Raw genomic sequence first — 27,776 nt, forward strand, 5'->3', positions numbered from 1 at the left:
CATTAAAAATTCTGGTAAAATCTTTAAAATACCTAATATCGGAAGGTGCCGATATATGGGGGATATACGATATTGTGGGCCTATAAAGACAAATCTATGTGTGCGTGTAAAGTACTCACAAGGAACTCCTTGTGTGGATTTTCAGATAATTCCATTGGAAAAAGTGGCTAAAATCATCAAAATACCGAATATAGGGGAGTACCGTTATATGGGGGATATACGATATTGTGGACCTATATAGACAATTCCGTTTCAGGGGTAAAATGCTCACAAAGAACTCCGTATGTGGATTTTCAGACAATACGATTGGAAAATGTGGCTAAAAACATCAAAATACCGAATATCGGGGGTACCGTTATATGAGGGCTATACGATATCTCTGCCGAGGTATAAAGTACTCACAAGGAACTACTTGTGTGGACTTTAAAACAATTCCATTGAAAAGTGTGGCTAACATCATCGAAATACCGAATATCGGTGGGTACAGTTATATGGGGGGATATAAGATATCGTGGACCTATATAGACAATTCTTTTTGAGGGGGTAAAATGCCCACAAGGGACTCTTTTTGTGGAATTTCAGACAATTTCATTGAAAAATGTGACTAAAATCATCAAAATACCGAATACCGTGGGGGTACTGTTATATGGGTGCTATACGATATCGTGGACCTATATAGATAATTCTCTGCCGAAGTATAAAGTACCCACAAGGAACTCCTTGTGTGGATTTTCAGACAATTCCATTGAAAATGTGGGTAAAATCATCAAAATACCGAATATCGGGGGGTACCGTTATATGGGGGATATACGATATCGTGGACCTGTATAGACAATTCTCTTGCAGGGGGTAAAGTACTCACAAGGAACTACTTGTGTGGATTTTAAGACAATTCCATTGAAAAATGTGGCAAACATTATCAAAATATCGAATATCGGGGGGTTTAGTTATATGGGGGATATACGATATCGTGGACCTATATAGACAATTCTCTCCCAGGGGGTAAAATGCTCACAAGGGACTCCTGTTGTGGAATTTCAGACAATTCCATTGAAAAATGTGGCTAAAATCATCAAAATACCGAATACCGTGGGGGTACCGTTATATGGGGGCTATGCGATATCGTGGACCTATATAGATAATTCTCTGCCGAGGTATAAAGTACTCACAAGGAACTCCTTGTGTGGATTTTCAAACAATTCCATTGAAAAATGTGGCTAAAATAATCAATATACCGAATAGCGTGGGGGTACCGTTATATGGGGGCTATACGATATCGTGGACCTATATAGATAATTCTCTGCTGAGGTATAAAGTACCCACAAGGAACTCCCTGTGTGGATTTTCAGACAGTTCCATTGAAAAATGTGGCTAAAATCATCAAAATACCGGATATCGGGGGTACCGTTATATGGGGGCTATACGATATCGTGGACCGATATAGCCCATCTTCGAACTTGACTTGCCTGCAGACAAAAGAGAGATCTGTGCAAAATTTTAGCTTTCTATCTTACTTCGTTTAGACTGTAGCGTGATTACAACAGACGGACAGACGGACGGACAGGGCTAATTCGTCTTAGAATTTTACGCTGATCAAGAATATATATACTTTGTTGGGTCTTAAATGATTATTTCTATGAGTTACAAACGGAATGACGAACTTAATATACCCTCCATACCTTTTTTGGTGGAGGGTATAAAAATAACATTAAGTTCGGTTCATTGGGTAATGAAAACATTTTCATATAAAATTATTTGAATTCAAACGTGTTCAACTTTAAATTACAAATATCAGAAAGACCGTTTGAATAATGCTGTTAAACTTTTCAAAAAATCTCCCGCCGAATTTCATGAGGTTCCGTTATATGGGGGCCATACCGTGGAACTATATATACTATGTTTCGCCACGAAGCTAGAACCCATTACGAACTAAAAATACCCATTTTTATACAAATCCCAGGAAAAGTGTGGCACCATCAAAATACCGAATATCGGAAGGTACCTTTATATGGGAGCTATACAAAAACGTGTACCTATATATATATATATATATATATATATATATATATATATATATATATATATATATATATATATATATATATATATATATATATATATATATATATATATATATATATATATATTTTATGTTCGACCACCGGAGCTAGGAACCATTACGAATATCGGAAGGTACCATTATATGGGGGCTATACCAAAACGTGGACATATATATACTATGTTCCGCCACCGGAGCTAAAAACCATACCGCCACCGGAGCTAAAAACCAAACCATCATAATCAGCATAAAATTCTAAGTCGATTTAACAATGTCTGTCTGTCTGTCTTTCTGTCTGTCCGTCTGTCTGTCTATCCGTCTGTCTGTTGAAATCACGATACAGCCCACATTATTTGACGTAGAGCGCCAAAATTTAGCAGAGCTATTTCCATTGTGTCTAGGATGGTTGGTATTGAAAATGAGATATATCGGTCCACGTTCTGGTATAGTCCCCATATAACGGTACCTCCCGATATTCGGTATTTTAGTTTTTTTTGCCACATTTTTTCACGGATTTGTCTAAAAATTGGTATTTGTGGGTCATAATGGTTTCCAGCTCCAGTGGCGAAACATTGCATGTACGGGTCAATGTTTTGGTATAGCCCCATATAACAGTACCTCCCGATATTCGGTATTTTTATGGTTTTTGCCACATTTTTCACTGATTTGTCTAAAAATTGGTATTTGTGGGTCATAATGGGTCCTAGTTCGTGTAGCGAAACATTGTAATTATAGGTCCACGTTTTGGTATAGCCCCCATATAACGGGACCTCCCGATATTCGGTAATTTGATGATTTTTGCCACATTTTTTGTTGGTCATAATTGGTTCCAGCTTCGGTGGCGAAACATTGCATGCATGGGTCCATGATTTGATATAGCCCCCATATAACGGTACCTCCCGATATTCGGCATTTCTTCTAATGTTTCTTTTACCCTAAGGTGGAGGGTATTAAAAGTTTGGCCCGGCCGAACTTAATGTTTTTTTACGTGTTAGACAAAAAAATGTGTTAAAAATCATCAAAATACCGACGATTATACCAAAACGTAGACCGACATATCTCATTTTCAATACCAACCATCCTAGACAAAGTACAAATTGTTCTGCCAAATTTTAGAGCTCTGCGTCAAATAATGTGGGCTGTATCATGATTTCAACAGACGGTCATCGTTAATTCGACTTAAATCGAATTTTATCCTGACAATGAATATATACACTTTATGTATTTAGGGATATTACAAACGGAATAAAAAGTTAATATACCCTCCCTTTCAAGGTGGAAGTTATAAGAAATATAAATATATTCTTAATTTATGATTTTACCTTGATTATTTTTTTATCGCCAAATGATAGCATAATCCTCTTTATCCTTATGGCTTATTGTTGTTTCGTATTTTCTTCACTTGAAATAGGTATATCCTTTGATTACGTTTTTATGTATTTTCAAGCAAATATTACTTCACATATATGTATAACATTATTATTATTAGTAATTTATTTTACATACATATATATTTTATTATTTGTTTTCCAATTATGTTTAGACACTTGGCAAATGAACATACAAATTATTTTTACACAATTTACTAATAACAATTTTCGATATATATTTATATATTTTTTTCGGAATAAATGTGTTTTAAATAGTTGTCTGTTGTTGGAGCAAAAACACTTATGAATATTAAATTACACCAAATGCCGCCATTAACGCACAGACAGACATTTCGGCCTCACGCAATCACTTTTTGTTGACATCAAACGGTTTAACTTTTGCTATTGTTGTTGTTGTCGTTGTTGTTTGGTATGCTAATGACAACTCATAATCACTGAATAGCTGCGAGATTTAGAACAGATAAACAAACTTTTTATGACACATATCAAATGTAATGGAATTTGCAGGATATTTTCAAAATTTGACTTCTTTAATTATAACTTTCCATAAATTCTATTTATGAATTTTTGGACAATCACAGAGCTGGAAGCGATTCTTCCGCCTAAAAGGACACTGCTGACTATTAGGGTCAGTGCAAAGGGTTTTGTGTTGCTGTTGTTATTGCTTGTAATAAAAAATAACAGAAACCATTTTTGAGAGCCTTTAATATTTGGCTGTTACTCATTCAATTTAACTATATTTTGCATAATGTAATGAAACTGTATTATCCTCTTTACAAGGATACTTGATGGGTTTCACATTGCCAACACCTGCACTTCGCACACATTATTCATTTTATTTTCTATTACTTTTCCTTTTGTTGCCATTCACCGGAATTCTATTTGATTATTTTCTTCTTTTTATCTTCTCATACGACTTAACATTCATACATCATCACACCTATTGTATTTATATTCATTATTATTATCCTCATCATCACCATAATAATGATGATGATGATATGTTGACTATCACACGCAGAATATCAATTGTACGCGCTGTATACCGTTTCGTTTGTTTTCACTCGGGCAAAGGTGTTTCGAATTATCGTACGGAAATGCGAGCGTATTCCAAAACCACACAACATCTATGCTACTTTCTGAATCATTGTCACACTTCTACTGATTCCACAGCAGGCCTTGCACTTGTGCTTTGCCATCACACGAACGAACGAACGAGCGGCCAGGCAGCCCCAAACATTGGGCGACCACTTGGCTGTGCTTATGCTCCACTCTCCCTCGACCCAGAGAAGGCGAGCCATGTCGTAGAGAGCAGTTCGACAAGAGAGTATGCTCCTTAAAGGTGTTGCCACAGTTAATAAATGTAGGGGGATAATTTAAAGGAGATTTTCGTCACAATATTGGTAGAAGAGCAATATGTTCTCCTCATCTACTCAAAGAGTGTCACATCTCTAAAAATGAAGTTTCGAGAAAAATGCAGTTTAATTTAAAACCCGAAATTTGAATTCCTAAATTAAAGAAAAAGTAAAAAAGCCGTAAGTTTGGCCGGGCCGAACTTTGAATACCCTTCACCATATGGTACAAATTTGGCAATTTTCAAAAAAATAAAATCCGTTAAAAAATATACGACGACATGGACCTGCATAGGACACAAGCTATTGCAATATTCAAATGCGAAACTTGAAAAAAAAAATATGTTTATAATGCAGCTAAAAAATTATGAAACGTGGACCTGTACAGACAATTTTCTGTCATAGGCTGTAGTATTCATTACCAACTTCAAACACTAAATTTGAAATAGTTCCGGTAAATAACGTCTCTAAAATCATCAAAATACTCAATATCGGGAGGTACCGTTATATAGGGGCTATACGAAGACGTTAACCTATATGGCTCATTTTTGGTCTTAGGATGTAGTAGTACGAGCTTCAAATACCAAAATTGAAACAATTTCGGTAAATAATGTCGCTAAAATCATCAAAATACCGAATATCGGTGGGTACCGTTATATGGGGGCTATACGAAGACGTGGACCTACATGGCCCATTTTTAATACCAAAAGTCCTGCAGACATAATACACATTTGAGTAAAATTCTATCAACCTACTTAATTTCGTTCGGAAGCTAGACCGATTTCCACAATCGGACAGACGGACGGACATTGATAAATCGACATAGAATGTTATGCTGATCAAGAATATATATATTTTATGGGGTCGAAATATACATTTTTCGAGGTGTTACAAACGGAATGACAAACGTAATATACCCTCCATACTATGGTGGAGGGTATAAAAAGTAAAAAAGCGATATGTTCAGACGGGACGAAGAAGGCATCCAGGCTTCTACAATTTGGAGGGAATTTGGAAATTAAAAAAAAGTCGATGAAAAATATTGTTGAAAATCATAAAAATACTAAATACAGGGGTCTGTACGAAGACATGGACCTGTACAGGCAGGTTCTGTCATAGGCCATTACAATATCCAAATACGAAATTTGATACAATTCCGGTGAATAACGTCGTAATAACATCAAAATACCAAATTTGGGGAGATACCGTTATATGGAGGCTATACGAAGACCTGGACTAGTATAGGCAATTTTCTGTCACAGTACACTTTACTAACTTCAAATACGAAATAATTCCGATGAATAATGTAGTTAGAATCATCAATATAGGGAAGTACCTTTATAGGGAGGTTATACGAGAACGTGGACCTGCATAGACAAATTTTTGTCAAAGCCTGTAGTACCCATTAAAAACTTAAAATGCGAAATTTGAAACAATTCCGGTAAATAATATCGCTAAAAAAAATCACAATACCGAATATAGGGAGGACACCACCCACTTTATTGTTCTTTTTTTTTCTTGAAAATACCATATTCTCCAACCATTCTTACTAGTATCCGCAGTTTAAAATGGAATACGGGAAATTGGAATAAAGATTTTCTTTATCTAATGGTGCTGGGTATATAAAGTTCGGCATGATCGACCTTAATGTTTTTATACCTCAGCCTCATATGACTAGAGAGGGTATATATTATTTTATACGGCCAAAACGTGCCTCATCGAAATAACGGTTATAAACCCGAAGTCCCTTTTTTACCAAATCCGTTTCAGGACATTTGGGGTCGATCTACGGGTGTCCGCCCGACCGTCTGGCTGGCTGGTGCGCACCATAACTCTCGATAGAAGTATACGATTTGGTCCTAACTTGGTACCTTGTGATATTTTTTGTCAAACTTAGATCAAGATCGAAAATGGACATTACCGGTCCACTTCTTCTGGTACCACTACCACAAATGGTCAAAATTTTCAAACAAGTATTTTCCTGCGAAGAAAGAGAATGGATAATCCGATTTTGCTCCAACTTTGCAAATCCTAAACGGTGTTTGGTTATGTGCAAAAATGGACAATATCTGTCTACTCCATCAAGTACCTCCCCCACAAAGGGTCAACATTTTGAAAAATTATAACTCTCATAAAATGCGATCCTCTTTAAATTACACACATCACAATATTTTTATTAACCCAAGGTCTGGTGTGAAGATGGAATATATCGATCCCTTCCTTCTGGTACCTCCCTCACAAAGACTCAAAGTTTTGAAAAACCAAAACGATTATAAAATCCGAAATAAGAATCTGGTTCTCTTCGTACTTCACACATTCCATTATTTCTACTAACACAAGATCTGATGTGAAGATGGGTTATATCTGTCTACTCCTTCTGGCACCTCTCCTGCGAAGGTTCAAAATTTTGAATATTTTAATTTGAAAATTTTATTCAGATTTGGTACATCTCAATATTTCCATCAACACAACATCTATAAAGATGGTAGATATCGGACCATTCCTTGTGGTATCACCCCCACAAAGAGTCAAAGTTTTGAAAAACCAAAACGAGCACAAAATCTGAAATAAGTACCCGCTTCACTTTATATTTCTCACATCCCATTATTTCTACTAACATTATTTCTGCTGTGAAGATGGGAAATATCGGTCCACTTCTTCTGGTACCTCCCCCTCAAAAGGACAAAATTTTGAATATCCATAAAGCTCATAAAACGCGAAATTCACAGCCGATTTTACAATACAAGACAAGATCGGTTATAAGGATGGGACCATTCCTTATTGCACCTCCCACAAAAAAGGGTCAAAGTTTTAAATAACCAAAACGATTATAATATCCGAAATAAGCATCCGGTTCTTTTCATATTTCACACATCCCATTATTTCTACTAAAACAAGATCTGCTTACCTCCTTACGAAGGGTCAAAATTTTTAATATTCATGAAGCTCATTAAACACGAAATTAACATCCGATTTCATTTAGACTTGGCTGATCTTAATATTTATATCAACACAAGATCGGACAATTGTGGTACTTCCCCCACAGGGGGTCAAAGTTTCGAATAACCAAAACGAGCATAAAATCCGAAATAAGCATTCGGTGATCTTCGTATTTCACAAATCCCATTATTTCTACTAACACAAGATCTGCTGTGAAGATGGGATATATCATCAACTCCTTCTGATAACTCCCCCACAAAGGGTCACAATTTCCAATCTGTCATAACTTGCGAAACAAGCCGGCGATTCTTTGCAACTTGCTACATCGAAATATTTCTCTCAACCAGAATCCTGAGATGAATATGGAATTGTTGATTTTTCATAAAATTGGTATCTGGTACCTCAGGCTCATTTCAATATTTTCCAAAAATTTTGATGTATGATTTATGTCATACCATACAGTAGGCCGTTATACGGGGGATGGACCAAGACGAGAAACAGTAGCTTTTATCTATTGTGTGATTCAAATACCAAATTTGATACAATTTTTCTGAAATGTGGTTAAAATATCGTTGTTTGAGGAATAAACGAACGTATTAACCTATTCAGCTAACCTTCTACCACAGGAGTGGTTTCAGCGATTCCACTGAAAAATTTGCACAAAATCATCAGAATATCCAATGTCACATAGTCCGGCAAAAGTTTTATCTTGGCTTATGACTGAAGCCTTATATTTAGGCTCTATGTCGTGTTAATGGGTATTCAAAACAATATTTGAAAATATATATTCCTCTATATGATATTCTGTGTCCTTCATATTTGACTATAATCATCAACAAAATCGGCATCAATATTAAGAGCAGAGATGCGCCTTTCATTCATTTTGGATTTCTTCACACATTTCACCGACTAAATATTATCCGATCATCATCCAAAATACTAGACTTCAGCTCTGTCGTAAACTTTAGTCTTATATAAACTGCCATATCTATTGGTCCTTAGTTGAGAACTGTAGAGCGGCTGCAAAATCTGGTTTTTGGTCAATTATTAACTCAAATTTTCCAAAGCATTAATATTCACATTTTTATTAGCATTTTTTTATCGACTTTCAAAGATATTATCTCTTTTTGGCAAAAGACCAAAAAAAGGTCTCTAATACAGGGTGAGATGCAAAAACTGCAACCAAAGTCAGACTACTGTCATTTCTAAGCCACTCGTCCGACAGCTGTTAAAATTATTCCAGTGACAGCTTATTATATTGTTTACAAGCGTACAAAAGCATTTTGGTGAGAATTTTTCAGAAAAAAAGTTATTCGTGATGGAATTCAAGCGTGATAGTGTGAATTCTTTATATTTGGCTGGAAAACCACAAGTGGATATCGTTAGAGCTCTCCAGCATTTAAATGTGAATACTGGTAGCGTAGCCCGACGTCAAGGAAGTGGACAGAAGAAAACAGCAACATCAGCAAAAATGGTTCGAAAAGTAAAGAAGCGATGTCTCGTAAGCTGAACAAATAGCAATATTCCATTTGGCAAATATTGAAAAATGAGCTCGGGTAAAGGCATTGAAATTCCAAAAAGTGCAAGAACTTACACTACAATTGAAGGAAAATAGACTCAAAAGAGCTAAAGAGTTGCTTCGCTTGTCCGAAAGTGGTGAACTGCCGAATTTTGTTTTCTCCGATGAGAAAACATTCGTTGTCCAACAGTTTGTAAACAAAGAAAATGATCGTGTTTACTTGCCAAAGAGGTCAGCTGAAAATGTGCACCTTCGTTTGGCCACCAGAACTCAAGCGCCGGCCATGGTGTGGTGATAGTGTGGGCCGCCATAATAGCCGATGGTCGCTCTCCGATCGTATTAATCGACCGTGGCATTAGAATAAATGCCAAATATTATCTCGAAAATATTCTGGGCCTTGGGCACGCAAACATTTTGGCCGCAGACCTGGGACATTCCAACAGGACTCAGCACCATCGCACTCAGCACGCGCCACCCTAGAATAGTTACAAAATGAAATCCCTCGCTTTATTTCCAGGGCACAATGGCCAAAATCTCCGGATACCAATCCGTTGGACTATTGTGTCTGAAGTAATTTGGAAAGCAAGGTTGGCACTAAAAAATACCAAAGTGTCGATCACTTCATGCAAGCTCTACGCCGGGAATAGGCCAAAATACCGCAGAGCATCATTCGGGCAACATGTGGCGGTTTCATTGGCCGTTTGAAGGCCATAATTCGTGCCAATAGTGTCCAATTCGAACAAATCTGAACTTAGTCTAAAATTTGATGCTTTTTCCGAGATATTTTACTTTCATTCAATAAAATTAAAAAAGAAATGTAAAAATTGTGCCATTTGACTTTGTTCACGGATAAGTGAACATGTTTTTATAATAAAAGAGAATAGCGGGGCTAACTAGTGTAGATGAGAGGGATTTGTTAAACAGGGATCTTTTTAATACAGTCCATATTATATAAGATAAGAAAATGTGGTGAACAGACCTTTGAGTTAGAAATAAATAATTCAATTGCTGCATGTGGTATGTTTGAGTTAGATTACTGGATGAAATCTTAACTCATACTGATAAGGAAGTGCAGCATGTTTGCTCGCCACAAGTGAGATAGCTACGCATGTTTTATGACCTCCCCTAGAATTTATGGCGGCATGGTGCATAGACATGAGTAGATTTGTATTTCTCTATTTCTCTCTCTCTTTCTCTCTCTCTCTCTCTCTCTTACACTTTATGCTAGACTAGGTTAAGAAAAATTATCATAAGTAGAACTTAAGAATTATTTTAAATGAATAAAAACAGTGTAGTAACAAAAGTAAATCGGTGCATACATTTCTTCCGCGTACATCTGGTCCATCGAGCCTAAACGTATAACAAAATGGACAAAACTAAAACCCTGATAAAAAACCAAAGAGACATAGTCGACATTCTGGTGATAATTACGCAGCAGCTGAAAGATCCAATGCGCACTTGTAGAGTGTCCGTAATGGAAAGAACTGCTAGAGGAATATGGGACATTTTCCTAAAAAATCACGAGATATTGATGTCGAAACCGTTTAAATATCTTGACTATTACAAAAAAGATGAATACGGCTACACCCGAGAATTGATGCAGGAAATTGAAAAAGCAATTGATGAAATTAAAACAGGAGAACTAAGATCTCAACAATTGCTTTCGGAAGACTCAACAGAAGCTGAAGAAACTGGAGCAGACAATAAATTGATGGCGGCAGACAATAAGGATGATAAAGGAATGGAGACCCAAAACCTACGTCCCGAATCAGAGGAAAGGGAAGAATTGGGTGCAAGGAGCATTCAATGGAATTTCCCTAGTATGCGGAGTCAAAAGGAGATTGCGGCAAGAGAAACGGCGGTGACGGCGAGCAAACACGATGAGGGGGCCTCACATCTGGGCAAAAAGGCGTCAGACATAAGGGATGTGACTGTGGGGTCATACTCCCGGGAGGACGATTCGTTGGAAAGCTCGGCATCGACCAAGATCGAGTTAGAGGCCAGAGCGATCATCCGAGATATGGAAGAAACGGCGGTGTTGGCGAGCAAAAGCGACGAGGGGGCTTCAAATCTGAACATAAGGGAGTCAGACAAAAGGGATGTGGCTGTGGGGCCATACTCCCGGGAGGACGATTCGTTGGAGAGCTCGGCACCGACCAAGATCGAGTTAGAGGCTAGAGGGATCATACGAGAGGTGGAATGTACCATGATACTGATGGATAGCCTAGAGACGGAAAAGGATATAGAGTTAGCATTTGATTTTATCGCAAAACTTGTGAAGACCGCGGAAAGGGAGATACTAACCGATCCAGAAATTCAGGAACAATGGAGACGACTGTTAATAAAGAAATCAAAAATGTTAGCAGCGATCAGAGATGCTCAGTCAAAAATAGCAGAAAAGGTGGAGCAGCCGTACAGCATCATCAATAAAAGGGAAATTGAAGTTCCCACATTCAATGGTGATATAAGTGAATGGGAATCGTTTCATGATCTTTTCAAGAGCCTAGTGCACGATGCACCGTACTACACCAACGTGGAAAAAATGCATAGGCTAAAGGCGGCGGTAAAAGGAGAGGCGAGTCATATAATACAACATCTAAGGACGCAGGACAACTCTTATGACGAGGCGCTACAGTTGTTGAAATTAACATACGAGAATCGGAGGGTGCTATTCAATAAGATGGTGGATGACATTTTGGATCAGCCAACAATGGATAGTGAGTCCACGAAGAGCGTGAAGCAGATGCTGGACACAACAAAGAATAGCATTCAAGGCCTTAAATCCATCAATATACAATTGGAAAACACCGAAATATTTTTCGCAAGGGTTATTTTAAAGAAATTTGACAGAAATGGATTAAGGCTGTACGAACAGCAAACAAGAAAGCCAAGAGAAACACACAAGTTAAGTGACGTTATTCAGTTTTTGGAACAACAATATTTGGCGTTGGAAGCAGAGGTCGAAGATAAGCTGTTTACAATCGAGATGAAGAAGAACAAGGATATCCGTCTGTATCGCTGGGGCAATAAGGTGCTGAAGGAAGCGAAAGTTGCCATGAAGATGCCTGGTGGAAATCATGCAGCTAGAAAAAGGCAGGCTGGAGAGACAAGAAATTATGAACTCTGGGGCGATAAACTTTCAAAGGACTGCAAGATGGCGTTGCAAGAGAACGATGACATTTTTCGCAACAGAAAGAGGACGATGCATAAAACGGATTCAGCCTGGAAATTAAAGCCGGCAGACAAAGGAGGTGGGACGTTCAAGATAGACCGGCTGGAAAGATGGAGGAGTTTCCTGGGTGCCATAACTTAATTTCTTTTCTCTTAAAATGTCTGTTCCCTTAGATTTATTTGACTTTTTATAATTTCTATATTTTATATGTATTTTTGCCCCTGCCAAGAATGTTCACGGATAAGTGAACATGTTTTTATAATAAAAGAGAATAGCGGGGCTAACTAGTGTAGATGAGAGGGATTTGTTAAACAGGGATCTTTTTAATACAGTCCATATTATATAAGATAAGAAAATGTGGTGAACAGACCTTTGAGTTAGAAATAAATAATTCAATTGCTGCATGTGGTATGTTTGAGTTAGATTACTGGATGAAATCTTAACTCATACTGATAAGGAAGTGCAGCATGTTTGCTCGCCACAAGTGAGATAGCTACGCATGTTTTATGACCTCCCCTAGAATTTATGGCGGCATGGTGCATAGGCATGAGTAGATTTGTATTTCTCTATTTCTCTCTCTCTCTCTCTCTTACACTTTATGCTAGACTAGGTTAAGAAAAATTATCATAAGTAGAACTTAAGAATTATTTTAAATGAATAAAAACAGTGTAGTAACAAAAGTAAATCGGTGCATACATTTCTTCCGCGTACAGACTTTGTGGCAGCTTTTTTATCTCACCCTGTATATAAGATATTATATTTTGCTATATATGCGATATCTTGGATATCAGCATCAATGTAAGGGTCAGAAGTGACCTTTTCGTGTATTTGTGATTTCGTTGGAATTACAAATATTCGCAGTTTAATGGAAATTTTCGTATTTTTTTACATCAAATTTTATGGTTCATTTTACTCGCTAAATATTATTCGATGACCGTCCAAATTCGTAGACTTCTGCCCTGCCTTAAGCTCTAGCCCGTGCAAAATTCCGAGTCGATTGACCCATAATTGTGACCTCTTGACCCCCAAACAAAGATTTTTCAAGATTTTTTTTCTGTTTTTGGTCCATCTTTAAATATTTTTCCATAATTTTTTCCCATCAAAATTTCGTGAGGATCTAAACATATCTCCCTAGGCATCGAGACATCGAATATTTTGAAAAGTTTCAAATGGAGCGATATAAATATATCTGTCAACAAGCATATAGATAAGCTGAAATCGAAATGACAAACCGAACATGATATTCTCCTTGTTATGTTCAAGGGATTTCACAACTCAAATTTGTGGCAGCATTACTAATCAGCTGTTTACAACATGTGCTCTCTCGGACTCTCACAAAATATTGTGACACTCTCCATATTTTACACTTCTAAGAGAAGGTGCACTTTACGTGGTGGTTGGTATTACACATACGGATTCACCGGGAGAGGAGAATTCATTTGTTTGTACATGTGCTGCAAAATATTTCCATTCTGTTTGTGGCCTTTCTTCTTCTTCCCTGTACTGTTCAAAGAAAATAAGAGTTTCATGTATGCCGTTGCTGTTGTTGTTCCCGTTGCCTCCACTTTATCTGGGGCATAACAAATATGAAATTTTACACAATCGACAATCAAATGCATATCTGATCTAAAAGGTGATAGAATGTCCTACAAAATGGCAAATCTAGATGTTAACACTTGTTTCCACAATGTTTCATTTTGAATTTTGAAAAAAATGTAAAGTTGCACAAGGAATTTTCTTGCTTTTTTATAGTTTGATTTACATTCTCTAATATATAATGGTGGGAATATTCATTTTGCCATTCTGTTTCCATCTCGCAGCACGCATTTGAGGTGCTTTAAATAGTTTGGATTTTTTGAAGACTTCGACTTCATCCTTTAACGTTTACAGGTAAAATGGAACTCGCTCAATTTATACCCTCCACCATACTACGGAGGAAATATTAACTGTGTCCTTCCGTTTTTAGCTCCTCGAAATACTTAAGTCAGACCCAAGAAAATATTTATATTTTAGATCAGCGTAAAATTTTAAGTCGATTTAGCGATGTCCGTCCGTCTGTTGTAACCACGCTATCTTCCGGAAGAATTGCGAAGGCTAAAATTTTGCACACATGTGTATTTTGCCAATGGACAAGTACAGTTCCTAAATCGGTCATGTTGGTCTAAGTCTTCGTATAGCCACCACAATTTTTTAATGTTTTTCCAGATCTTTCGCAATGGTGGAGGGTATTAATAGTTCGGCCCGGCCGAACTAAGATCCTTTTTTACTTATTAAATATGCCCCTGATTTTAGTTATTGCGAGGGTCTTCATCGTATTTTCCAATATTTTTATGTGGCTTCTTATGGCGTGGAAAAACATTAAGCTTGACTATTTATACCCTACACCACGTAGTGGTAAGGGTATTATGTCTTTGTGCATTTGTTAGTAACATGGAGAAGAAAGCGAGATAGACCCATAGTTACTTTTGAGGATCTTCTTAGAATACTTTCTGGGTCGATGTATGCACGTCAGTCCGTCTGCCCGTTCGTCCGTCTGTTCATGTATTCTTGTGAACAAAATGCAGATCGCATTTATTATCCGATTGAGATGAAATTTTCCAAACAACATTTGTTTGGCCCAAGGACGAACCCTATTGAAATTGGTGATAATTGGATCAGATTTAGTACGTCCCATCGAATTCAGTCTAGAAGCAAGTGTATCAAATTAGTAGAAAATCGGTTCAGATATATCTATAGTTCCCATATGCTTCATACGATTTGGGGTTTGAAGTCCCTCACATGGGTAGTATGCACTCCACAAGAATGATATTTGCAACCGAACATCAGATACATCAGATCGGTTCAGAGTAGGATACATATATTGTGCATCAATTGGCTAATATTAGCCCAAATGGACTGAATTTGGCAATTACGACTGAATTCATTCTAGAAACAGGTACTATTTGGTGTAACTCTGTTCAGATATAGCTATAGCTCCCATATTTATGTTTTATCCGATTTGGTTTTAAAAGACCCTCACAAGCGTAACATGCATTCCACAACAATGATCATTGGTACCAGACATCAGATACAGTTATGAAATAAATGTATCAAATTTCGTCAATATCGGTTCAGATTTGGATATAACTCCCACATATATTTTCAACCGGTTTCGGGTTAATTGTGCACCAAATGTCCAATATCAGTCCAAAATCCTTAATTCTTGGCACATGCGACCGAACTCAGTCTGAAAGCAAGTACATCAAATGTGGAGAAAAACGGTTCAGATATAGCTATAGCTCCCATATATATGTTTCATCCGATTCAGTGTTTAAGTCCCTCACATTCGTAATGTGCATTCGACAACGATGATATTTGGTACCAGATATCTTATAGAGCTCGGGAATACATCTGCCAAAGATCGGTTCAGATTTGGATTTAGCTCCCCCCATATTAGTTCGCTCTGAAACCAAACTGTAACTGCTCTAAAGCAAAACGTTGATGATCTACTTCAAATAAATTCTTTTGTTACGGCGAGCTCTACTAAATGTATATATCTATATCATATATTCAGACCGCCCGACTTTTGACTTTTAATTACTGGTTTGTTGTTGTTTTTTTTTTTTTTTTTTTTTGAAGAAAAACACAGGTTGTAGTACCCGTTAGAAACTTTAAATGCGAAAATTTAAAAAATTCCGGTTAATAATGTCGCTGTTATCATTAAATCTGCCTACTGATAAAATACACACGTGTGCAAAATGTTAGCCTTCTAGCGTGTTTACAACAGACAGACGGATGGACATCGCTAAATCGACTTAGAATATATACACTTGCAGGGTCTATTATAAGTATTTCGAGGAAGGAAGGAACTCAGGGCAAAGTCATTGAAATTCCAAAAAGTGCACGAACTTAAACAACAACTGAAAGAAAATAGACTCAAAAGAGCTAAAGAGTTGCTTTGCTTGGCCGAATTTGGTTTTCTTCGATGAGATTTTCTTCGTTGTCCAGCAGTTTGTAAACAAACAAAATGTTCGTGTTTATTTGCCAAAGAGGTCAGCTGAAAATGTGCATCCTCGGTTGGTTACCAGAACTCAAGCGCCGGCCATGGTGATGGTGTGGGCTGCCATAATAGCCGATGGTCGCTATCCGCTCGTATTAATCGACCGTGGCATCAGAATAAATGCAGAATATTATCGCGAAAATATTCTGGAGGGTGTATTAAAGCCTTGAGCACCCAAACATTTTGGCCGCAGACCTTGGACATTCGAACAGGGCTCAGCACCAGCGCCACCCAAGAATGGTTAAAAAGTGAGCTTCCTCACTTCATTTTCAGCGCACAATGGCCACTAAAATCTCCGGATAACAATCCGTTGGACTATTGTGTCTGGAGTATTTTGGAAAGCAAGGTGGGCACTAATAAATACCAAAGTGTCGATCACCTCAATCAAGCTCTCGCCGGGAATGGCCCAAAATACTGCAGAGCAATATTCGGACAGTGTGTGACGGTTTCATTTGAAGGCCATAATTCGTGCCAAAGGTGACCAATTCGAACAAATTTAAACTTATTCTAATATTTGCTATTTTCGTCATTGTTTGCTTTCATTCAATTTATTAAAAAAATGTAAAAATTATGGCGTTAGACTTTGTTGCAGTTTTTTTATTTCACCCTGTATATACTTTGTAGGGTCTATCATAGAATGGTAGAATCCACTGACCTTACAACCTTATGATTTGTAGTTGAGAACAGAACCCACGGTGCAACTGCTTATCTAATCTTTCTCTCAAGCTTCGGCTTTGTAATCGGAGGCGCACACTCTGTACCGACCTTACATATGCTTGATAATAGTTCTTTGCCTTGTAATTTCTCGAGGAGTAACCCATTATCTACAATCTCCTTCTAATGCAGAAAGTAGTTTATCTTTTATGCCTTTTAATGAGTTATTTGTCTCATACAGCTTCCAAGTTTTTGCTAGGTTAGAACTAAAGAATTACTTCCAATGAATCTGCGCTGAAATGTCCCAAAATGAATAATTTTGGAGGAGAAAAAAATCTATATCAAATGTAACTATTACTAACTGAAATATATCTGTGAATATAAGGTCGTTTTTTGTAAAATACTCAATTTCTTCCTGATTTGAAACTTAATTGGATTATGTTCGCAAAGTTCTGTTATGGGATTGCAAATAATTCCTCCGAGATCTTACCATATTATATATTTGGATAGGTTTTTTTATTTAATTTCTCCGTTATATCATACTTTAAGCCTTTACCCCCCCTTTGTTTCCCTTTTTGTTTTTATTGTTCAACCAGACAAAGAAATGACAACATCTCATAGATAAATGTGATGAAAATGCAATTGTCTAGTGTGCTAAATATCAAATGAATTAATTATTCATTCGAGCTGATGCAGTTTCCAATCCTACATATCTATGCACACTCTCGTACAGACATACATATGAAGGGCTCACAGCTATACCGAACTAAGTCATAAAAACATAATTCCAAGATATTTAGAGGTAAAGTAAATGTACTGCAATTAATTTCTGGAAGCAATATTTTAGTCTACCAAAAGAAAATGTTAAAGTCTATATTCAAAATTAAATAATGATATAAAGTTAAAAGAAAAATAATTTAAATATATTACTAAAAAAATATTCAAAAACAAAAAACCTGCTTTGGTTCGTTATTACTCTGAATAAAATTTGAAGGTTTTACAGCTAAAGCGAACCAAGTCAAAAAAATAAATAAATTGTTCATTTTATGACTAAATATAGTTGATGTTCCGCTTGTAATAGGCAACTGATGTTGATAGCTTTGGAAAAGGCAATGCTTTTTGAATGTCGAAAGTACAGAAATAGTGCTCATCAGATGGCACTTCTGAATTTAGTGAGTCTCGAGCTAGCTGTACTGCTTTTAAGTGAAGTTCCTTTTGCCAAATTAAATTTGTATTTTCGTCTTCATCGAATTTTATTTTCATGTTAAGTTCATCACATATTCGAAAGGTATCCTTATTCGGTCAGTGCCCCAGTGGTCCATTCCAACAAGTACCTGCCCCCCACAAAGGGGGGAAATTTTGAATAATTATAACTTTTATAAAATGTGATGAAATTTTCCGATTGTGTTCAAATTACACATATCAGAATATTTTTATTAACCCACGCTCTGCTGTGAATATGGAATATATCGCTCCACTACCTCTGGTATCATCCCCACAAAGGGTCAACATTTTAAATATTCATGAAGCTCATAAGACGCGATATTATTCGATTTCATTCAGATTGGGTACATTTCAAAATTTCCTTCAACACAAGATCTGTTATAAAGATGGTAGAGATCGGACCATTTCTTCTGGTACCTTCCCACACAGGGTTCAAGATTTTGGAAAACAAAACTGAAAGAAAACGAAATAATCATCCAACTCCCTTTAGATTTCACACATACAAACATTTTCGCTAACGCAATATTTGTTGTGAAGATGGAATATATCTGCGAACCCCTTCCTGTACATCACCCACAAGGGGTCACAATTTTCAATACCTTTATCTGTAATAACTTGCGAAACAAGTCGATGATTCTTTACAACTTGCTATATCTAAATATTTCTCTCAACCAGAAACATGAGATGAATATGGAATAATGTACGATTTTCTTGTAATTGTGCCCATACTAATATTTAATGTGTATTAGGTAATGTATATCAAATACGAAAATGTGGACCTGCACAGCCAAGTTTTGTCATAGTCCATTACAATATTCAAATAGGAAACTTGAAAAAATCCGATAAATAATATCGCAAAAACATCATAATACCGAATACGAAATATGAAAAAAATTGGTGAATAATGTCATTAAAGTCATCAAAATACAGATCATTTCCAATACCAAAAGCCCTGTAGACCAAACACACATCTGAGTAAATTTTATCAACCTACTGCAAACGCCTCGGAAGCTAGAGTGATTTCCACAGATGGACAGACAGACGGATGGACATCACTAAATCGACATTGAATCATTGCTGATATCTATATATACGCTGATTCAAAGTGAAACACACTGACTTGGTTCATTTTTGCTTTGAATAAAAACGAAAATGACAGTCGTGGACTTAGGTTTTTTAACGTTATCTTTGGAACGAAACACTTTTTGACATTGTGCTTTACAGAGTAAACAGAGTTGCCATATGCGGGGACATTGGCACTAGTTTCGGCATTTTTTATTTTTCATGACTTGGTTCGGTATAGCAGTGAGCCCTCCATATATAGATATGTATTTGTTTGACATTTACACAAAAACAAACGCCAAGGTACATTGTACGTCCTTGAAACGAAATAACGGATAAAGGGAACGCAACCAATCCTAAAAGTACGCCATAAACAATTTAGGACCAGAACATGTACCAGAACGACAAACATTAAGCACGGCGAGCTATTGAATGAAATTGTGTATGTCTTCAACACACAATGGTTACTAAATTATTTATTCCAAATTGAGCTCGGATGGTATAGAATATACCGTTGAAAATTTTGAGAAAACTTTACAACATGTTTTTTGGCTCTCTATTATGTCGCGGCGGCATTACAACATTGTGTGAGGGTGTGTGTGTGCGTGTGGGAGAGCGTCTGCCGCACTCAAACAAACCTCCTTCCAGCATTCAATATAACCTGAATAAACGATAACATTAAACGCAAACAGAGTATAAGTATGCGACATAGGTCAGGTTCTCAACATAGCTGGAGCTGCATATGAGAGATATTATAAAATCGCGTTTGCGCACGGTATAAATGGCTCTTTTCCGGTATGCTGCAAACAAAAGAGAATATTTACGGCGAATTCACAACAAACTTTCTGGACGAAGAGAAAAAAGCTGCCTCATATGGATAATACAGTAAGGAAAATAAGTGTTTCGCTGGTTTTGTATCATATATTTGAATTAGCAAGAGCTCGCAACTTCGTTGGCGTCATTTTGTAATCAAGATGTGATGATCTGCACAAATTTTCGATACTGAAGCAACCTGTATGTATTCGGGAAATAGATGTTATTATACCCTCCACCATAGTATGGAGGGTATATTGAGTTTGTCATTCCATTTGTAATACCTCGAAATATACATTTTAGACCTCATAAAGTATATATGTCTGTGCAGGTTTACGCCTTCGTATAGCTCCCATATAACTGCACCTCTGGATATTCGGTATTTTGAGGTTTTTGGCGACATTATTCACCGGAATGGTTTCAAATTTGGTATTTGAAGTTCGTAAAGGACTATAGACTCAGAAAATTATCTGTGCAGGTACACGCCTTCGTATAGCCCCCATATATTGGTAACTTCCGATATTTGATATTTTGATAATTTTAGTGACATTGTTCACCGGAATTGTTTTAAATTTGATATTTGAAGTTCGAAATGGATAGTACAGCCTAAGACAGAAAATTGTCTGTGCTGGTCCACGTCTTCGTATAGCCCCAATATAACGGCACCTCCCGATATTCGGTATTTTGATGATACTGCCGACATTGTTCACCGGAATTGTTTCAAATTTGGCATTTGGTATTTTCGCAATGGATACTACAGCCTATGACAGAAAATAGTCTGTGCAGGTCCACTTTTTTTGTACAGCCTCCATATAATGGTACCTCCCTATATTCGGTATTTTGATGATTTTAGCTACAATATTCACCGATTTTATACCCTACACCACAAGGTGGTCAGGGTATTGTCTTTGTGCATTTGTTTGTAACAGGCGGAAGGAAACGAGATAGACCCATAGTTCCTTTTGATGATCTACATAGAATCACATTCTGAGTCGATTTATGCATGTCCGTCTGTCCGTCTTTCCATGTATTTTTGTAAACAAAGTACAGGTCGCATTTATTGCCCGATCCAGATGAAATTTTGCACAGATCATTTGTTTGGCTCAAGGACGAACTCTATTGAAATTGGAAATAATCGGTCAAAATTTAGATATAGCTCCCATATATATGTTCGCCCGATTTGCTTTGTATTGTGCACCAAACGTGTAATATCAGCCCGAATTGTATGGCATTTTGCATATACACCCAAATTAGGTCTGAAAATATGTATGCCAAATTTGATCGAAATCAGTTCAGATATAGCTATAGCTCCCATATATATTTTTCATCCGATTTGTTATTTTTGTCCACCGCCGACGTAATATGCACATCTGATGCACCAAATTGGCAATACAATTCCGAATTTAAAAGATACAAATGCTTCGGCATATTTAGTCCTTTGAACTTTAAATTATAATTATAATCATAGCGTGTATGATTGAATTCACCCATAAGAACTTTACTCTACTAAAATAGCAAAGTGGTGTAGGGTATCATAAAGTCGGCCCCGCCCGACTTTAAGACTTTCTTTAATGTTTTTTTTTTTTTTAAGTTTCGTTGAACCTTGTAATGCCTTATGACAAAAGCTGTTTATGCAGGTCCTTGTCGTCGTATAGACCCTAATATAACTGCTACATTCGTTATGTTTAAGATTTTAACAGAATTTTTAACGGATTTTATTTTTGTGAAAAATACCAAATTGGTTCCAAATAATGGAGGGTATGCAAAGATCGGTCTGGCCGAACTTACAGCCTTATTTTTAAATCCACTATAATATGGATAGTCATACGGGACTAATATTTGAAAGGTATATCCTGCTTTTAATCTATTTCTACTAAGTTTGACGGAGGCATTTGTGTCTGAACAGATATTCACCAAAATCTATCCTACTTGAACTGAAATTACAGTTTTTAAGCACAATAAACATGTAAAATAATAAAGATATAGATGGGAGCTATATCCAAGTCTGAACTGATTTCGATAGAATTTGGCAAATGTGTTTCTGAGATGAATTTGATATATTTCCCCGAATGTCGTTATTAAGAAGTGCATATTACGGCTGTTCCGAACACACCAATCAGATGAAAAATATATATATGATGGCTATATCTGAACCGATTTCCACCAAATTTTATACACATCGTATGTGCCAAATTCAATCCTATTTGAACTAATATTACACACTTTTGTTGCACAATAAAAAGCAAATCGGATGAAGATTAACGATTATCTTTAGTTTCAATAGGGTTCGTCCTTGGGCCAAACAAATGATTTTGGAAGAATTTTATCTCGATTGGATTTTAAATACAACGTGTACTTTATTAACAAAAATATATGGGCAGACGGACATGCATAAATCGACTCAGAATGGCATTCTATGAAGGTTATCAAAAGGAACTATGGGTCTACCTCGTTGCCTTTTGCTTGTTACAAACAAATGTAAAAAACCATCCCAACTGTTCAATATTTCAATTCTATGGCTACATTAAATATTACCCTGTGTCCCTATGGTTTGCCTCAAAATAATGCCATTGGCCTCATAGTGCATGGTCTTGATGGTATTAAAAAAGTACTTTTTTCAAAGAACTCTTTTAGTTTAAACCACTTTTTATACCCTACAACACTATGTGTTGGGGGTATTATAAGTTTGATTGGGCCAGAATTTATGTAACACCTCGAAATATTGGTTTCCCATATAGGAAAGTATATATAGATCTTCCTAGCTCGCCGAGCTGAGTCGATCTAGCTATGTATGTCCGTCCGTCTGTCCATGTTAATTTGTAATCACGCTACAGGTCGCAATTATGGCCCGATCCTTACGAAATTTTGCACGAAGGTGGGGCTATATATGTATATGTCTATCAAAGAAGATATGCTTGAACGATCTCTTATATGTCGAGAACGGCTGAACTGATATAGACAGTTCTCATTAATTCGGAATGGTCTCTTGGCAGGAAAGAAAAAACGTCTAAAAAATCGCATAAAATATCTCTCTAAAGATGAAAATATTGGTTTTGTAACATTTTCTCATATTTTTTCAATTTTGTCATATTTTTGGCATATTTTCATTTTGAATTAAACATTTGGTAATATTTCTACAGCTAACAAAACTAAGTAGTTAGGATATCATATACAGATCGCATTTATGGGCCGACCCTTACAAATTTTGCATGGGGATAAGATGAGGGTCAGAATAGATGCCTACTCTTTTTGGAGATGATCGTTATATATTTAGGGGTTGAAATGGACCAAAAAACTGCAAAATTGTCAGCAGGTCGTAATTATCGCCCGATACTCACGCACATTTGAATGGGGGTTACCGCACATTGCAAAACCCAAGCAGTTTCGGATGGTCATCCAAAAATATTCAATGTGTTAAATAGTTTGCCAACTTTTGTAGACTAAATACGAAAATGTCCATTCCAGCGACTTTTTGGAGAATTCACAAATACAGGAAAGACGCACTTCTGACTATTTCGTTAACGCTGATTTCGTTGAAGAATATAGTCAAATTTCTGTATCTCATATAGATGCGTTTCAGTCAAAAACCAATAATAAATGTTAACCTTTTGCCACTTCTGAGATATTATAGGTCTTTGGAAAATATTGGTTCCAGATCTAGGAAGACCATTTAAGTGCAACATCTACCAATAAATTGGAAATGAGCAAATTAGTTTAAGTTGCTATTATTCGAAAATTAGAGATCGGAACCTGATGGTTTTCTTTTACTTGTTTTATTTACAAATACCCATAAGGTATTCCAAGTTATAAATTTTCTTATCAACATATTCGGTTCATTGTATTGTTTATATTACGGTTCGTTATGCCCAGGCCATCGAAAATTATAGGGACGCCTGAGAGTATGCTCTGCCCAAACATTTAATTTTTATTTTGGATATATTTTCAAAAATTAGAGATACAGCCTAAAGATATGCTAATATTTTCATGATATATAAAGAAAATAATGATCTATTTTCTTTGTACACATAAGGTTATGTGGAGAAAAATATTTTTTCATTGACGCCATTCTTTTTAATCCTCAGACATATGGTTTCCGACGGTATGTATCATTTGATACGGGCAAAACGTGCCTTATCGAAATAACGGTCTTGGATCCTAGGCCCTTTTGGACCAAATCCATTTCAGGACATTTGAAGTCAATCTAGAGGTGTCTGTCTGTCTGGCTGGCCACGATAACTCTCGAAGGGAGTATCCGATTTCATCCAGACTTGGTACATTATAATATTATTATCAAACTTAGATCGAGTTCGGAAATGGGCAATATTGTTCCACTCTTTCTGGTATCTCCCCTACAAAGGGTCAACATTTGGATAAATTATTACTCTTATAAAATTTGAATTAGAGTCTGATTGTCTTCAAATTTCACTGGTGTGAAGATGTAATATATCACTCCACTCTTTTTTGTACCTCCCCCACAACTGACCAATTTTTCGTATAAATCTGTCTCTCGTAAAATGCGAAATAATCAGTCGTTTCGCATCAAATTACACACATCTCAATATTTTTATCATCCGAAGGTCTGGTGTGAAGATGGAATATATCGGCCCACTGCTCAAAGGGTTAACATTTTGAATAACCGAAACGCTAATAAAATGTGAAATAAGGATCCGATTCATTTTTTTCATTCTCATCAATTTTCTCACATCTAAATAGTTCTACCAACACACGATCTTTTGTGAAGATAGTTGATATCAGACCATTTTACCCCCACAAAGACCCCACAAAGGGTTCAGAATATTAAATAACAAATAAATATGAAATAAGCATCCGATTCTCTTCAAAATTTCACATATCCCAAAAAAAATGTAATAAATTATGTTAATTTATTTGGGGAAAAGGACAGGGCTGGATCTTTGATGTTGTGTAAGATAAGCATATCAAGGATTTTTTGGATATTCGAATAATAAATGCACCAAAATATGGGAATAGATATGGACTTATGAATTTTGTCCTGAGTGTAACTGTGGGTTAGGCAAGGGTCAGTTTATGAAATTGCGTGCTATATAGTGTACGAAAAGTACTTAATTTGGTAAGGAGGGTAAGAACGGAGCTGGAAATATCAATTTTAGTATTAAGATAACTATGAATGTTTTGCTTTTATATGAGCAATCAGATTCTGAAATATGACATATACGAAAACTCTTAAATGGTGCGTTGTAGTATTAACAGACATGGCGCATTTACGAACTTGACCTACCTACAGGTAAGTTCAGTTAACCCTCTATGTCAATTCGTTCTAAAGATATCGTGATTAAAAGAGACAAACGGACAAACAGACAAACAGGACACTGACAGGATATCGATAAATTGACTTAGAATTTAACACTGATTCAGCATATATATGTAGAATGGTGGAGAAGCTAAATATACTTATGTGCCCATTTTGTTTAAATCGCCTTAGAATTCTACGCTAATCAAGAATACAAAAGAAACCAGTAAAGAAAGTCTTAAAGTCGGGCGGGGCCACTTTGCTAATTTAGTAGAGCCCCGCATAATAATAAAAATTTTTTATGGGAGAATTCATACGCTATGATTATAATTATAATTTTAAGTTCAAAGGACTAAATATGCCGAAGCATTTGCATCTTTTAAATTCGAACTTGTATTGCCCATTTGGTGCAAACTTAATTTGAAATCACATAAAGATATATATGGGAGCTATATCGAAATCTGAAATGATCTTGATCAAATTTGGCAAAGATATTTCTGAGCTGTATTTCATATATTTCCCTGAATATCGTTGTTACGGAGTGCATATTACGGCTGTGGGTAACAAATATAACAAATCGGATGAACAGTATATATGGGAGCTATAGCTATATCTGAACCGATCTTCACCAAATTTGACATACTAGCTTCTAGACTCAGTTCGGTCGTAAGTGCAAAATTCCATCCCATTTGGAAAAATATTAGACGTTTGGTGCACAATAAAATGTAAATCGGACGAAGTTATACATGGGAGCTATACCCAAATCTGAACCGAACTCGATAAAATTTAGCAAATGTATTTCTGAACTGTATTTGATATATTTCCCCAAATATTGTTGTTACAGAGTGCATATTACGGCTGCGAAGGACAAAAATAAGAAATCGGATGAACAATATATATGGGAGCTATAGCTATATCTGAACCGATTTCGATCAAATTTGGCATACTTAATTTCAGGCCTAATTTGGTTGTATGTGCAAAATTCCATACTATTCGGGTTCATTACACGTTTGGTGCACAATAAAAGTCAAATCGGACGAAGATATATATGGGAGCTATAACTAATTTTTCACCGATTATCTCCAATTTCAATAGGGTTCGTCCTTGGGCCAAACAAATGTTGTTTGGAAAATTTCATCTCAATCGGATATTAAAGGCGACCTGAATTTTGTTCACAAGAATACTTGGACAGACGGACGGACGGACGGACGGACAGACGGACTGACATGCATAAATCAACTCAGAAAGTGATTCTATGGAGATGCTCAAAAGTAACTATGGGTCTATCTTGCTTCCTTCTCCATGTTACAAACAAATGCATAAAGACATAATACCCTTACCACTATGTGGTGTAGGGTATAAATATATATCGGAGCTAGTTCCTCAAAATGGAAAGGTACGTCCCGGAATTCACTCAATTTGGCTGACATTAGCCATTATTTACACAATAAACCTGAAATCGGATAAGGATATAAATGGGAGATATATCCAAATCTTAGCCAATCTTAATAAAATTTGGCAAAGGTATTTCTAAGCTCTATAAGATATCTGGTACCAAATATTGTTGTCGAATACATATTACGAAAGGGTCAAAATTTCGAATATCCATGAAGCTTACAAAACGTGAAATTGACATCCGATTTCATTCAGACTTGGTGGATCTCAATATTTCTATCAACATAAGATCAGTTATAAAGATGGTAGAGATCGGACCATTTCTTCCTCACACAGGTTCAAGATTTGAAAAACAAAATGCTTAAGGATATCGAAATAAGCATCCAACTCTCTTCGGATTTTCACACATACAAACATTTTTGCTAACACAAGATGAAACATATATATTGGAGCTATAGCTATATCTGAGCCGATTTTCCAAATTTGATGTACTTGCTTCTACACTGAATTCGGTCAGATGTGCCAAAATTCAGGTTATTTGGACTGATATTGGTCATTTGGTGCACAATTAACCCGAAATCGAAATTATATGGGAGCTATATCCAAATCTAAAATTTGGAATAGGCTTCATCTAATATCTGGTACCAAATATTGAATGTATATTACGTATGTGAGGGACTTAAACTCCAAATCGGATGAAACATATATATTGGAGCTATATCTATATGTAAACCGATTTCCACCAAAATTTGATATACTTGCTTTTAGACTGAACTCGGTTGGATGTGCCAAAATTCAGGTCATTTGGGCTTATATTGGCCATTTGGTACACAATTAAAACGAAAAAGATTGAAGGTATATGGGAGGTATTGGTCCTTGGGCCAAAG

General features: G+C 36.4%; 1 long non-coding RNA gene across 1 annotated transcript in view; it reads right to left on the minus strand.

Moving 5' to 3' along the window:
- Window positions 1-4,592, minus strand: part of LOC101897515 (uncharacterized) — a 461,881-nt gene extending 457,289 nt beyond the window's left edge. The window contains exon 1 of the long non-coding RNA XR_009343878.1: window positions 3,382-4,592. This is a non-coding gene — a long non-coding RNA (uncharacterized LOC101897515). The remainder of the gene's footprint in view (window positions 1-3,381) is intronic.
- Between the last annotated feature and the right edge of the window lie 23,184 nt (window positions 4,593-27,776).

This window comes from Musca domestica, unplaced genomic scaffold (assembly GCF_030504385.1).
Source record: "Musca domestica strain aabys unplaced genomic scaffold, Musca_domestica.polishedcontigs.V.1.1 66, whole genome shotgun sequence".
NCBI classification, from domain to species: Eukaryota; Metazoa; Arthropoda; class Insecta; order Diptera; family Muscidae; genus Musca; species Musca domestica.